General features: G+C 47.1%; 1 protein-coding gene across 2 annotated transcripts in view; it reads left to right on the forward strand.

Annotated features, from left to right (window-relative positions):
- The first annotated feature begins 292 nt into the window (after positions 1-292).
- NTN1 (netrin 1) overlaps positions 293-15,478 on the forward strand; it is a 128,571-nt gene continuing 113,385 nt past the window's right edge. The window contains exon 1 of one of the 2 annotated variants that reach the window (XM_083429790.1): positions 293-534. The gene's annotated coding sequence lies outside the window, so the exon portion shown is untranslated. Of the gene's footprint in view, positions 535-15,073; positions 15,348-15,478 lie in introns of those variants that run through there. The other variant, XM_083429789.1, reaches the window with a different exon arrangement.

Raw genomic sequence — 15,478 nt, forward strand, 5'->3', positions numbered from 1 at the left:
CGCAATTTCTGCAAGAGGAGGAAATCGTGGGGAGGTCTGAAGGCAGGCTCTCTTCCCAACTCCCTCGATTCCCTTCGCGTCCCGTGGGTCCACAGCGCGGATAAGCCCCAGAGTGTTCGCCCCTCCCCTCTCTGCTCAACAGAGTGGGGACATTTGGAGGGACCTCTGCAGCGGTTCTAGGAACGCAAAAGAAGAAGTAGTGGACCCCCTCCTGACCCGAATCCCCCTTTTGGGGGCGCGTCCAGATCGGCGAACCCCCTAAGTGCCCCCCGAGAAACCCCCAGAGGAGGGAGGCCCTAGATCATCGCAAACGCGATAGGACGCCAGGCACGAAGGAGGTCGGGGCTATTCGGGTGGAGACCCCGGTGGGGGTGGGGGCGCGATCCGGAGAGGGATACCCCCTTCCCCAGCGTCTACGAGGGTATTCGGCTGGATCGTGGTGGGCTGACTGGGAACGAAGGCGCGCCATCTCCCCTCCCCTCTCCTCTCTCAGACTGAGGGCTGGAGGGGTGCCGAGTCCCTTTTCCTGCAAAGGTAAGTCCATGGCGGTGAATCGTCGGCAGCCAAAAGGCGCGCGGGCGGCGTGGGAATCCCGCTTACCCCGCTTACCTTAACCCCGGGGGCTGCTGATCGGGGGCAGGGCGGTTCTTTGGGGGAGAAGAGACGGCAAAAGGAGATCCACCCCAGGAAGCAGGATGATCTGGAGGCCCACCACGCGGGGCTCCGTCCGGGCAAGTGACCGTGTCCGGGCTGAGGAAGCGCCAGCTGTTCCCACTACCCCGCCTCGCTTCGCTCATTAAGACCTCGTTGGTCCCAATTGCGAGGTTCCTCTTTCCCTAAGGCGGGTCCCTTTTCTATCCTTCGGCGCACGCCTCGCATTGGCTTCTTCAGCCGAAATGTGGAAGCTGCTTCGCTGGTCCTTAAAAATACTTAGCTCAAATAAGTTAAGCTTAAAAAAAAACCACACCAACCCAAAAGGATGGGACAGGTGTTCTTCCTTCCCCTACCCCCGCTCTCTTCCCCAGCCGATTCGCACTGAAACGACCCCAAGAGACAATTTTAACCCGGGCCAAAGTGCCCTAGATTTCTCTTTTCTTCTTTTCACCCCCACCCTCCGCCAGTTCTTCTTCTTCCTCCTCCTCCTCCTCCTCCCTGTCCCCAGTGCGTTGATTCAGGCCTTGGTAATTAATTTGGCATTTCAGAAAAGCCCCTGGTCTGGATAAAGCCGCCATTCATCCCCCCAGCCTAATCTGAACACAATCTGGAAGAAAAGCTTTCAGAGAGACAGAAAACGCCTTTCGCTTCGCGTTCAAAAGAGCTGTCACTCCGTCGGAATAAATAGCTCCTGATTATTTCGAACCCGGGCTCCTGCCTCGCCTTTGCGCCACGAACTCCCCCCCCCCCCGTTCCTTAGCCAATAATTATTTCTTTTTCTAACCCCACCCCAAAAAAGCCACCACCCCATTTAAAAAATAACCTTGCACTAATAGTTTTTAGAATATATATTTAGGCTGCAGTGCGTTTTTTCTTTTACAGAAAGGGGAAAATGCCTTCTCTCCCTAACTCCTTTTTCTTTCTTTTTTTGCGCTGCCTCTAGACCAGAAAGAGAGGGCCAAAACAACAATCCTCGGCAGAGGGAGTTGAAAATAAGCGTGTTGTTTCAGAGATGAAAAGAAGGACATGTGCAAAGCAGGAGGGGGGAGAGAGATCACGTCCGAAATCCGGAATTCAGTTCAAAATGCGCTGTCTTTCAAAACAGTTTAGACGCGCGCACCACTTGAAGGCTGTGATTCCGTTGCAATCAATATAAGGCAATGTACTGCATATTGTGTTTAGCATAGTTTCCATCGTGGTCTCTCTCTCCCCCCCCCCGGCCCAAATACAACAACATATTTATAGGGGTTAAGTATTCCGATTTCGTTCCATTGTTTTATCAAGTCTCCGAGGTCCAACAGTTAGCCAAGTTTCACTTTACCCTGAAAGGTGAAGCCGCTGGGGGTGGGTGCGGGGAGTTAAGGACAGGGCCTCCTCTTCCCCATATTGCGGGGAAAGTACCCCCCCGGGCAAAATTAAGCTCATCCTTCCACCCCCTGGAAAGGATAGGTCAAAGGGGCTTCGTTTGGGCTGCGTGCTCCGCGCTTCCCCCTCCTTAATGGCGAGGCTGCGGCGCAAGAAATTACCCCGATTGCGAGAACACCGCCCCCCCCCCAGGGAAGAGAGTGATGGGTTGGCAGCTCCCCCACCCCTGTCCAATCGCTGCGCGGAATGGAGGGTCTCTAACCCGAAGCAAAGGGGCCTAAGCAGAGAGCGCGCGTCGGGCGGCAAGGCTGACCCCGTCACCCCTGGGCCCTGCGGCGGCAGCCGACGAGGCGCTGGTTTCAGTAGCCCTTGATGAAAACTCGGGGAACCCGGGTCTGGACAAGGGGAAAATGGGCACGAGGTAGGAGGGATAGAATACCCAGAGGAGAGAGGAAAGCTTGGGGAACGCGGGTGAAATGCTTTTTTTATTATTTGGGGGGAGGGGGGCGTGGGAAATCTGATTAACGCGGGATCAAGCGCCAGAAAGTTTGCTTCCCGCTTTTCCCTCAAGAAGTCCTACCATGCAAAAAGCCCTTCCTTCTAAAATACTAAAACGCTCCAAAGAGAACAATACGATCATTTCCTCCTCCTCCTCCTCCCCGCTGCGCCCTTATTCCTTCGCCGTTGCGTCGTTCCCCACCAAGGGAACTCTCCAAACCGAGAAATCCCGCCCGCCAACTTTGCCCTGAAGCCTCTGGGACAGAGCAAAACGGAGGTCGAGCTTGTGAGCCACTGAGCTGCGCTTCGCGGGGACCCTCCGTCGCGTAAAGAGAGGAAAGGAGAGGTGCCTATAATATGTGAAGAGACATTATTGGGAAAGGATTGCGGAGGAAAGAACGGTGGCGGGGGGCGGCTGAGAGATGGGTCGGGAAATTCTGAAATATTGGCAGTGGGGTACATCCATGCAGATAAAGGTGCCTTCGCACAAGCAGGTATCCCACCTGGCGCCTCATACGTCACTGATCTTAGGAGACAGTGGGCTGGCGACAACAGAGGCGTGTTGTCACCGTGCTTCGCCGTCAGTGATGGCGCTTGGTCTTGGGTAACTGTTCTATGTATCCAAGACTCGGCTTGACCTGATGGTCATCATACAATGCAAAACACACACCTGGTTGCGAGCTATGCAACTGATTCGAAGTGGAGAAGAAGAGTTTGGCTTTGATATCCCGCTTTATCACTACCCGAAGGAGTCTCAAAGTGGCTAACATTCTCCTTTCCCTTCCTCCCCCACAACAAACACTCTGTGAGGTGAGTGGGGCTGACAGACTTCAGAGAAGTGTGACTAGCCCAAGGTCACCCAACAGCTGCATGTGGAGGAGCGGAGAGGCGAACCCGGTTCACCAGATTACGAGACTACCACTCTTAACCACTACACCACACTGGCCCACAGGGAACACCCTCCCCCCATGTTGCTGGACTGCAGCACCCATCACCCCTGAGCATTGGTCATGCTGGCTGAAGGTTGATGGGGGTTGGGAGTCCGGCCACACCTGGAGAAGCACAACTTCCCCACCTCTGGTGTAACACTTTGTTGAGAATGTGGTGGTAGCTCCCTTGCCTTGGAATTGACTAGATTTTTTTTTTTTTTAAGGAATATAATAGGGTTGCCTTGTGGAAATCATCTTAATGCTGCCCTTGAACTGTTTTCTCGAAATGAAAGTTAGTTTGGGCTTCCTTGATTCTGCAGCATAAGGATTTTAGCAAACCCAGCAGCAGTTGGCCTTAAGGTCCAGCAGGTTGACTAAGCATTGTGCATCGTGATCCTATGCATGTTTACTGAGAAGTATCCCTTACAGTATTCTGTGGATCTTACTCCCAGGTATCTGTGCATAGAATTGCAGTCATATGCAGAATAGGTCTAGGAGATATCCAGGATTCATTGTTGAAGATTACTATAGAGAATTAAGTGCATACACAAATGTAGTATTTCATTGACTGGCAATCTGGACTCTAAGGAAATCGAAGTGTGAGTGTTGTTTAGAGGCATCAAAATCGAATTGTAAATGTCGTAAGTGTTGTTTAGAGGCATGCCACAAAGTCCACCTGAAAGAAGCTTGTGGACCACTGGTGGTCTGCAGACCACAGTTTGGGAATCCCTGGTATTTTTTTCCTAGAGTGGTCGCTTCTGGAAGTCCACATGAAGGTCCTCACATAGTGTTTGTCTATAGCTCTCCAGTTCAGAGGTCGCTGTGCCTGGAAGTTCCATTCCCACTATCATTCATCAATGCTCTAAGACTTCCCTGTGAATTTGGAAGCTCTATACCCCATGAATTTGAAATCCGAGAAAAGAAAAGAAAAGAAGAGAAAAGAAAAGAAAAGAAAAGAAAAGAAAAGAAAACCCTAATTCAACCTAGGGCCATCTCCAGATGGACTGCCAAAACAAACAAACAAAACGAATGATTAAAGCACAAATCAGGGGTGGGGGGGCACTCATTAGCCCTGTTAAAAGGCTAACAGTATAGGGTAAGATGAGACCAGCAATAAAAAATAATTTGCAGCACTTCCTGAGTCTTTGTTAAAAACAAAGAAAAATCCACTTACAAATATGAGAGCTTTGCATAAGGTGTCTCTGTATGACAAAAGAAGTTAGTTGCCAAAAATGTGTCCTGAAACTAGGCGGATTACAGCATAGAAATGCTCACTCATTAATATTATCAATTATCAATTATGTAGAGGAGCATAATAAAAAGCTAACTTGATCATTTCCCCCACTTTCTATGTCATTATGGTTTACTTATAATCCCCTTGTCTTTGGAATGTTAGTACAGATCATTCTGTTGAAAAAAAGCCCTGGAAATAAGAGACCTCACTGCTCTGGTACCTCTACTATTATATATTTGCTGGCAGGTGAGTAGAAATGCCCATTGGTTTTATTATTATTTTTTAGGATTAAAAACTGCAGGTCAAGGAGACTCTCCCACTTTTGTGCCATGTAATCCTTGGCATGTTTACTCAGAAGTAAGTTCTGCTGTGTTCCACGGTGCTTACTCCCAAATAAATGTGTTTAAGAACTTTAAAAGCCATGACCAGCTAGTTTGGGCCATGCTATGCTTTAATGCAATTGGAGGTGGGTTTAGGGAAGCACAAACAGTCACACACACCCCACTGGACACTGAGCCAAGGGGGGCACTGCAGGGCACCACAACTATGACATTGTGCATGTGCAGAATGGAAGGTGAGAGGAAGGGAGACACTGATTTTTGGCCTCACACAGGGAGCCGCTGAAATTTGAAAGACCAAAGCCCCTGATGCAATTAGGGGCTCAAGTCTTCTGTTGTTAGATAAAATAGAAATGGTTGTTGGGTATGCTGGTTGGGGGTGATGGGAGTTGAAGTCCAAAATATCTGGTGAACACCAGGTATGGGAAGGCTGATCCTGATCACTCTTGTGGTTATTTCCAGCTACTTTGTTATACGATGAGACACAAAGAATGGTCTAGGTGACAGGCATGGCCAAACTTGGCCCTCCAGCTGTTTTGGGATTACAATTCCCATCATCCCTGACCACTGGTCCTGTTAGCTAGGGATGATGGGAGCTGTAGTCCCAAAACAGCTGGAGGGCCAAGTTTGGCCATGCCTGGTCTAGGAGCAACCGATGCTACAGTGTTATTGAAGCTAAGCAGGTGTGGATGTGGCCTGGAGAGAAGACTCCTGGGAGGCACAGATAAGTTGCTATGAGTTTTCAAAGGTGAAGGAAATAAATGCATGAATAATAAAGATAATCTAGGGCACCCTGTAATATAGCAACACTATAGGCCAATATAGGCCATCACCCAAGGAGCAGGGATTTGTATCCGCCTGTCTCTATCTTACCCCAATGTTTTGCCCACTGCTAAATCACACTGGCTGACAAGGCCCAGGACCCATTCCCTCCTCTATGGCACTTAGTTCAGAAAACCAGGGAGAATTGCATGCCATCCCAGGGAACCCACCTGCCCAAAAGTCAGATGTATAAAGAAAGAACTTCCCCCATTCTTTCTTTCACTTGTGCATTTGATTGCAGAGGGCTTTGACTCTTGGAATGTTGCAGCAAATAAACAAGGCTCATTACCTAGAGCAGCTGCTCTGTGAGAAAGTTGCCACCATCGGGCACAATATATAAAATTGTTGTTGCTGCTTTGCACAGTTCTGCCCTTTCAAAAATTAGGGGAAATTAGGTCAAAAGGTTAGCAGCATTAAGTGAGGATACAACTGGTCAATTTTGCATTCCTACAAAATTTGGATCTTTTTTTCAATGTGAGTGTGACACATTGGTATTTATGCAGTTTTGTCATATTGCTGGCTATCCGGGACATTTTGAATTTCAGTCCTGTTCCTGTCTTTTGTACTCATGTGATTGACTTTTCTTTTCTAAATCATGGCCATTTATTAAAAGTAGCCTGTACAACTTTTGGTAGAGTCCATTTCCATGCAAGGCATTTAGGATCAGGGTGCTAGGCTGCTAGAATTTTTAGAGGGTTATTTTTCTCTCTCCCTTTGAAAGGGTAAAATATGGCAAAGCATTTGTTATATTGTATCTGTTGGCTGCACCGCTGTTGAGGAAGCACGGGAAATTCATGGTGTTTGGACAAGACAAACATTGTTTCATCCCTAAACAAACCTCCCTGGAGGTCAGCTTGGTTCATTCCATTGCTGCAGCCAAGAAGCAAAGGGGCATCCAGATGATGTGAAAATCAGACCTTTTCAGTTGTGGAGGGGGAGGGTGGGGATAAAATAAAACCCAACCCCTCTGCAAGTAGACAGGCAGACAGGAATGCAAGAAAAGGCCTCTATCCAGTTCCTGGTGCCTGATTCCCATTGCCTGACTTATGCAAAGAGGAGCTGACAACTGATCTAAGGACATATATTAAGAAACGAACCCCACTCGTTTTTTAAAAATCCGGTGCAAGAGGTCCAGGTGATGCACTACAATGTTCTGCTGACTCCTCATTTATACATCTATCACTTCAACATAATCCAGTCCAGCCTAGTTTACCAATGGCAACATTAAACTGGGCTTTCCTCCTATCAGCCCCTTATGCAATGAAAACAAGGGGTAGGGAATCTCAGGCCTGGGGGACAAGTGTGGCCATCTGTACTATGATAATTCTTCTTGTTTCTCTGAATGGAAGATCGAGGGGTGTGTGTGTGTGTGTGTGTGTGTGCATGTGTGTGTGTGTGTGTGTGTGTGTGTAAACTAGCTTATTGTATAAAAGTGGGCAGAGAAACAGATTAAAATCATGTTTATACAATAAAGCTAGTTTACACACAGGTATATTGACATCTGCACTCTCAAACAGGGTTTTAGCAAGTAACTTCAGCAGTAAATCACATCATTCCAAACTGCAGGTTTAGGTTATTCCTCCTTCAGGCTGGCAATGCAGAGAGTGTAACAAAACCCTTAATAAACCATCCTTGTTTGGGAGCAAGCTGCCAATGCAGACACTCCAGAAGGTAAACACTTTCCTATCGAAATAAATTCTTGCTTGGAGAACATAGGTAATGAAAGCAAAACCAGCAAAATGAAAACTTGTACAGTCTTAACATTTTCCCCACACTGTAAAGGAAGGACAAAGGCTGAGAGAGGGTTTCCCTAGTGAGTTCATAACAGAGGTGAGATTTGAGCTATATGCCTCCCAGTGCATTGCTCAGCTATTTAGCCATACTTTCACTAACATACTTTTGAGCCAGGCACAAGTCAGAATAAGAAGGAAATAGCAAAACTAGCTGCATTTCATACAGTATTTGGTGCAATGGAGTAGCTGCCACACCACCTGATTGCAAAGGGATTGATGGTGAGCTTTTTGGGAGATTACCAACCCTGGATATTTTAGGATGGAGGCAGAGGTTGCAGAGAAACCCACTGTCACTTACCTGTGAAAGATGCTTAATAGAGAATCCTGCTCGCTGTGCACTAACTGGTACTAGAAGATAAATGTAGGTCAAATATAAAGAAGGGTAAAGGGACCCCTGACCATTAGGTCCAGTCGTGACCAACTCTGGGGTTTTATTGGCCGAGGGAGCCGGCGTACAGCTTCCGGGTCATGTGGCCAGCATAACTAAGCCGTTTCTGGCGAACCAGAGCAGTGCATGGAAACACCGTTTACCTTCCTGCCGGAGCGGTACCTATTTATCTAGTTGCACTTTGACGTGCTTTTGAACTGCTAGGTTGACAGGAGGTGGGACAGAGCAACAGGAGCTCACCCCGTTGCGGGGATTCGAACCACCGACCTTCTGATCAGCAAGTCCTAGGCTCTGTGGTTTAACCCACAGTGCCACCTGCATCCCTTAGGTCAAATATATATTTTGTTAAATTTAATTTTGCGGTTCAACTGTTTTCCATTCCAATATACTATCCAGTTGTTGTCCCCCCCCCCCCCCCTTTAACCTTAATATATATTTTTTGGTATAATTTGGTAGCGGAATGTTGCATGGTCATTAAGCGAAGAGCTGTGGCAAGCTAGCCAGCTTCTGAAAACTGGCTGTATGGAGGTACCTAGGCAACCAGTGGAAGCAGATACCGCTTTGGGGAGTAGTGGGGCTGACCTGGGCTGTAGCAAGGGTCTGCAGTACACAGAGCTGGATTTGTGCATAAGAAAAATTAACTACAGTTAAGGCCACAAATTATGAGGAGCCTCTAAATACAAACAACAACACTAATTGTCAAGATTTTAATAATAATAATAATAATAATAATAATAATAATAATAGAAACAGGAAAAACAGACATCATTATCGCATCACAAATATATATTTCATGCCTACACCATTAGTTGATATATTGCATTTGAACTTGTACAGATTTAACTATAATATGGTTTCCATATTTGATAAGTAAGAAATCATAAGGTATATCCATTTGAAATTATTTCATATGCAAACAGGCTTGTGGCAAGCTACATGCTTTAGCTAGCTTGCTAGTTTTTGGCTGCATCCTCAACTATGCACTAGTATTTATGCAAATGTAAAATGTCATTACTTCTATATTTATTGCCCTTTCTGTTAGACTAATACACATCTTTTGGGTAATGCTCTGGGGGCCTCTTCAACGCGACACAGCTTAGGGCCTCAGTGTGTCTTAATTCAGCCCTGGCAACAAAGCGATGGCTGTGTTGGCCCCAGAGACGAGGCTAAACTGGGCTGAAGTATGCTGCAGAATAAAAACCCCAGAGACGGAGGGATCTGGCTGGAGTGCAATACAAATATCAGAGGGCATCTCTTTAGAAAGGCCTGGGTATGAGATTTCTTGAAATGTCTGGGTTTTGTGAGAAGAGAAGTGGGAGGGGTGAGAAAGGTTTGATAGGGATTGTGGACAGGGGGTGGGTGTAAGGAAGGGGTTTGGGGATATGGGAGGGCTTTGAAGGGTTAGGGTCCCCGGGGACAAATCTGAGTAATATGAACTGGTTGCACAATTGCAAAAGAGAGAGGACTGTTATCTAGAAGGTGCTGATGGCTCAGCTATAGCAGGGGTACTTGCTCAAAGGCCATCATCACCACCTCCTTCCTCAAAGTGACCTGTCCATCAAATTAGTTGCTTGCTAGAGGTTTTGTGGAAGTGGTATTGTTACACGGAAGACTCTCCCTTCTCCCCCATTGCCACCCTCTGTAGATTTCAGTGGCTGATGCAAGTTGGGTGGCAGATATGATGTTTTAATAAATTGTGGATAGTGTGTCAAGTTGATGCTAGGCTTGCTTGTTGTTTTTATGGTGGCTTTTTGACTACCATGAAGCATGGCGGCATTTTGATATTTTTAAATAACACTTGTATTGATGTGGAGAGCAGTTTGCTATTGTACACTGCTTTGCGACATATCTTTTCATTAAAAGCAGCTTATAACAGCCTACATGTTGAACTAAATTGAAATGTATGCCTCTCATACAGTCCTTTAGCATCTGATTCCAGGTCAACCCCCCCCCCCCAAAAAAAAAATAGTTCCCAAATTGGCATATATAAGCGTCCACTTGTTTTGCTATAGGTGTAGACCCTAGCTGATCTGGGGCTCCACTTGCATGTTACTCTTGGAATTGCAAAGTGCCTGACCTGAACCCAGAGCCCTTCATGGTGTCTGAGAAGCCTTAGGCTGCAATCCTAACCATGTCTACTCTGAAATAAACCCCATAGAATTCAATGTGTAGGATTTACTTCCAGGTAAGTGCATGGGGATGGGGACAGTAGCCTTAGAAAGGAACGCCATGTCTGCTTAGAGGGGACCAATTTTGTTATTATTTATAACAATATTTAAATTCCAGTGGGGGTCCCAGCTTTTGGAAAATTAAATAATCTAAAAACTATTGGAGTTTGACCCTTACTGAGTGACTAGGGGTTTCAGGGGGAAGGGGGTCGAAGAGGTGTGACGGGGGAGATGCTTAGGGGGTGAGTTATTTTTCCCAACAAGGAAGAGGATTATTGGGATCTCCAAGCTGTTACCTGAACTCTGGAGGCAAAGTGGGAGGAGGAAAATGGGGAATAAATTAGAAATCACACCAGAGAAGGCCTTCTGCATGTGCAGTAAGAGCAGCGCCAGATTTCCTTATTCTGCTTCTTAGGCTGCGATGCACAACCCGATCCTATGCGCCTTGCGTCAGAAACTATTCAGCATCGCGCAGGGTTGGACGCGATTAGCGTCTTAAGCTCTCTAACAAATTGCACCAACTTCCTTACTTAGAAGAGGGACAGCAATGCCTGCTTGGAGCGAGAGAGAAGAATAACGGAGGAAAGTCTCTGATTGGAAGTCTTCGCTATAGCGAAAGCAGGCAAAAGACCCTGCAAAGAGAGGAGGGGAAGGGGGTGGGGGGGTTGCCCACCCGAGTGCAGGTTCAAAGAGGGGACAAAAGTAAAAAAAAGAAAAGTTCTGCTACGTACATATGTGCCTTCCTTCACCCAATTTTCTGATTGCTGAACCTCGCTCAGCACAATATAAATTGTGGCTAAAGCAGAAAAATTCCGCGCGCCCCTCCCAGCCACCCACAGGGTGTGGGGTGAGGTGGAGAGCCTCTTCTTTCAATATTATGGATGATACCCTTTCTATAAGGCCAATATACTGTATGTGCAGGAATAATATTTGAAGAAATGCCCCCCTCTCCTTTGCATAGGTCCTAGTTGTTGGATATTTTCCTTTCAAGACCGAGAGGGGATGGGGAATTTGCAAAGACCCGTGGAAGGAGTAGATGCGAGTGCAATCTCTTTTAGTAGTTTGCATGCAACGATGAAAAACGGAGTCTCGATCAGAAGTCGTTTAGTTTCTCTATTATTGCTCCCTGGCTTTTTTTTTTGTTTTTTTTTTTTGTTTTTTTTTGTAAAATGTGGATATTCCTGATAGCCAGCATATTTGCACCTCAATGCTAAATGAGCAGGCTTTGACAGAACTCCTATAGATTTAAATCGAACTGCAAAAGCAACTCTTAACGGCACGCTTCACAGTTCTGAAAACATCCAGATAGCAGCTCAGATTCTAGAGGTCGTTATATTTTATTAATCCAAACGGGATACTGGCTCCACCAGCGCAGCGATGCACACCTTAACGATCGGAATATCATTAGAATAAACGTATAGTTTACCTTTAAAACTAAGAATCAGTCCTGAAAATCTGAGAGTGAAAATCTTTTGTGTTTTTCATAGCAGCCTCATAGGCGGGATGGGTAAGAAACGAGTATCTAGAGGGGCCCATTATCATCATCATCACCACCAACTGAATTTGTATACCGCCCTTTATCCGTACATCTCATGGGAAACGAAATTAATTCTAGAGTGCCTGAGTAGAGAAATGTTAAAAATGGCTTTCCACTAAATATTACAATTTGTTTGTTGTTGTGGAAATAGCAGCTTTCTCTAAATCAAGAAACGCACTTCCATTGCTCGCAAGACCATCATCAGCACGTTAAAAAACAAAAAACTAGGCTCGCGTTGTGCAAAAACTCGGAGCTCGATCCAATCGACGTTAATTACCTTTTAGCCCCATCGACTTCAATGTGAGGAAGTTAGCTGCCTGTGTAAGGCTAAAGTCCTAAAAGCTCCTGGAAGGGAATCACAGACCTGTCCTAGTATGTAGCCTAGACCCTAGTGCGCTCAGCAGGTCCTGCTTCCTGCGGAACATGCTTATAGGTTCCCGCTTCATGTCGCCCGCTTAAAAGTAAATGGATTTCAAAGCACTTAATTTTGGCTGGATCTCATTATGTGTGTGTGTGATACTTTTGAAATTGTTTGTAATGCGTTTTGAGATTCGTTGCTGCAAGTTAATTTATATATTAATGAATTAATAACAAACAAAAACATCATCTAACTCACAGTTTAATTACGAACAGCAGCTATTATTGCAGAAGTCACCCTGGATAGGAACCGGCCAAAGGCCAGACTGAAAAGAGAGGCGCTTGGCCCCATATTCTGCATCTGTAATCAACGAATTAATTCATAGATCGCTGTGGCAGAAGGAAGTTTGTATGAAAGTAGGAACTCGGGCCTATTTAGAATTAAAGAAACTACAAGAAAATGTGCTGCTTGGGGTGATTTGGAGTAATGTAACGGTGCTAAGGGACGCGCTAGTCATTGGCAGCCGGCTGGAGCTCGTTGCCCTGCGATTTAGGAACCCCCCAACTGCCCTTGCCTCCTCCTAGAACCCACATACTAACTGAATCAGCTCCTACAAATAGTTTGCCGAGCGCGTTCCGCTTGTCAGCCACAGCATCCAGCGCCTCAAATCGATGGGAACCTTTTAACTTCTCTCCAGAGTTTACTCGGGAGTGTAATCCCAGCGGAGATCTAAGGGCCTCCCAACACGCCCCCCCCCCACGCTTATACATACGTTACAAGCACCAAAGTAATACATGGCGAACCTTGCAAGATTGTATTATTGCCAGTTACTGCAGCTTGCACTGAACGCTCGGTCAGCGGCTGATCTTGTATACACTTGAGCTTTTGCATAGATATGTCGCAGACACTGACTGTACCTTCGGCTTCACTGTTTATACCGCTCCCCCGTAGAAAACATGCCCTGCTCCGCCAACTGTGCATAACCCTTCATGCCTCAGGTGCAGCAGTGGATTCCAGTACACCAACGTTTGTGTCACAATGCCTCTAATTTAAAGTTTGGTGGTGGCAGCCGGGGAGGCGTGGGTTTTTGTTTTTAATTAGCAGACGAACAAGGCTACCTTTCTGGCTTTTTCTTCTTCCAGAAGTCTGATCTTGTAGTTTGCTTTCTGCCAGTTAAAAACACCCTTCCATCGCTATCCTTAGCCCTTTTCACCCGGAAGCAAAGCTTCCATCAGCTGGCGGATCTCAGCTTACTCTGTGTTTATGATTTTTAGTGTGTGTCTTTCTGGAGTGAGTAGGCGCATCTCCCGTTTTACAGGATCCTCCGTGCAGGATACGGGTGCGTAGCTAGAGCACAGGAACCAGGGTGTCCTAATTCAATATTCCAGAGGTGGTGGACAGACCCTCACTAAAAAAAATGTGGAAGATAACTCTGCTCCCAGGCAATTTCAGTTGGTTAGCTGACCGACAGGCTGGCTTGAAGAGAAAGGACAAGGGCCGGAGGAGGGTAGACTGGCTAGGACTGTAAAAGGGCAGGTGCGCGTGCACCACTTCTGCAGACTAAGGTAGCTGCATCTCAAGAGGAAAGCATTCTCCTTTTTTCTTGGTGCATGTGCATTCCTGCCTACAGGCTTTTCTGCCTTCAGACAGTGCCTAGTCAACTTCGTGCTCTGTGTATGTACACGAACAAAACAAATATAAATCTCAGTGCATCAGTGTATGTGCGCTTGTGAGAGCATCAGCCGTTGTGTCAAAAGAGGATTTCTATTTTTATTTTTTGCAGACGCTACGGGCCTCGTGGCTCCACCTTCATCCTTTCGCCACGCCCATTTAGAATCCTCTCCCACCTGTGGCCATATCACCCGCCCCCCTTCGAATGAAACAGACGTGACAACCTATAAAGAAAAGCACCTCTGAGCATGTACAGAGCGCCTTCTCCCAACCACTGTCCCCCAACCACTTAAAATGAAGGACCAGGTTTTCCTTCTAGGCCGGAGCTCGAGGATCCCAATGCAGGTTTGGGCTCCAACAAGGCAGCCCTTGCCAGCCCTTGGAAAACTCCGTTTTAAATCTCGTGCCGGGTTTGAACCTTACTACGACATTGCGGACCTTTCCTCCCCTGGGACTCTCAGTTCCGCTTCTGAGCTGCCATCCCTCCGCATTTCTGCTGCATAGGTGGAAAAGAGACCAGGGCTCTCGCGCCTTTAAAAGTTGCGTGGAAGAGGGGATTTCAGGGAGTGCCGGTTGTCTTGTAGCCCTTGGCAGGTGTGCTGCGGGTGACAGAACTGAGAAAGCAAGGGATCAGCACTGGGAGTGGGTCACTTCTAGGCCCTGGGCTGTAGCGAGGGATCTAGGCAGGGCGGCTTCTAGCAGACGAATCGGTGCTAGGAGTCGTCACTTTCAGATGTTGCAATAAAACTTATTTCCCGGCCAACAGCGCCAGAGAAGTAATCTCTCTGGGAGCGGAGGTGAGGTGGTGGTGTCCAGCTTTCTCGGAAGAGTCTGGAGAGCGAATGGACTTTCTACGTGGGCTCTGGGAATTTGCGTGCGTGTGATGCCTCTTCATCCTTTTTCTTGGCGAGTCGCTTGCGGCCTTTGAACGGGATCCCAAACAAACGGATCGTGGTGTGCGCAGTGCGCGTATTCAGTTTTAACACTTCATAACACGCAGTCTGGGCGAAACTAGGCTGGCTAGCCACCGCCAAACACAACCCAATATACAAAAGTACTTCTCTACAATCACATATACTCATACAGTACGAGAAATTGGCGATGGAGCCAAGACTTCACCCTCTGTATCCAACGAGTCCGACAAACGCTCCATAAGAGTGAGCGAGGTGCTTGTGGGAAGCTAGGACTTGTTAGGAAACGACGGGATTTCGCCACACAGGTCTGCCCAAAGAACAGAGATAACGCCGGAATTCCTCCCCAAGGAATTGTAATGAGCACATAATTGGGTGCACAATAAAAGGCAGCTGGATTTATTATGCAAGTAATAGACGAACAGCAGGAAGAGCTGGTAATAGATGTTCTTTAGACAGGTTGACAGGATTCGACACCCTGGAACAACCAGGGGTGTGGGTGTGTCGCTCCAAGTCGGCTTTAAACATCGGAGGAATAAAGGAAGGCAAGGGAAAAAACACCGGGTGGTGGGAAGAGAAAGTAACTCTGACGATCCTCGCTGCCAAAACACTGTAGTTTTGCCTCCAGCAAGGAAGAAGGCGCTGGGTATTTTAACAACTCGCACGAGTTTGCCCCGGGAGGTGAGCAACAGATACGCTTAGTTCACTCGGAGGAGGGAAGAGGAGGGCGGCTGAAGGCTTTCTCGAGCCCAGCTGGATGGCTGCGTGTTTTGTCTGGCGCAGTATTTTCGACTAAGTATTTTAGGCTGGTG

Source organism: Podarcis tiliguerta (genome assembly GCF_965153285.1).
Source record: "Podarcis tiliguerta genome assembly, chromosome: 2".
Lineage (NCBI taxonomy): Eukaryota > Metazoa > Chordata > Lepidosauria > Squamata > Lacertidae > Podarcis > Podarcis tiliguerta.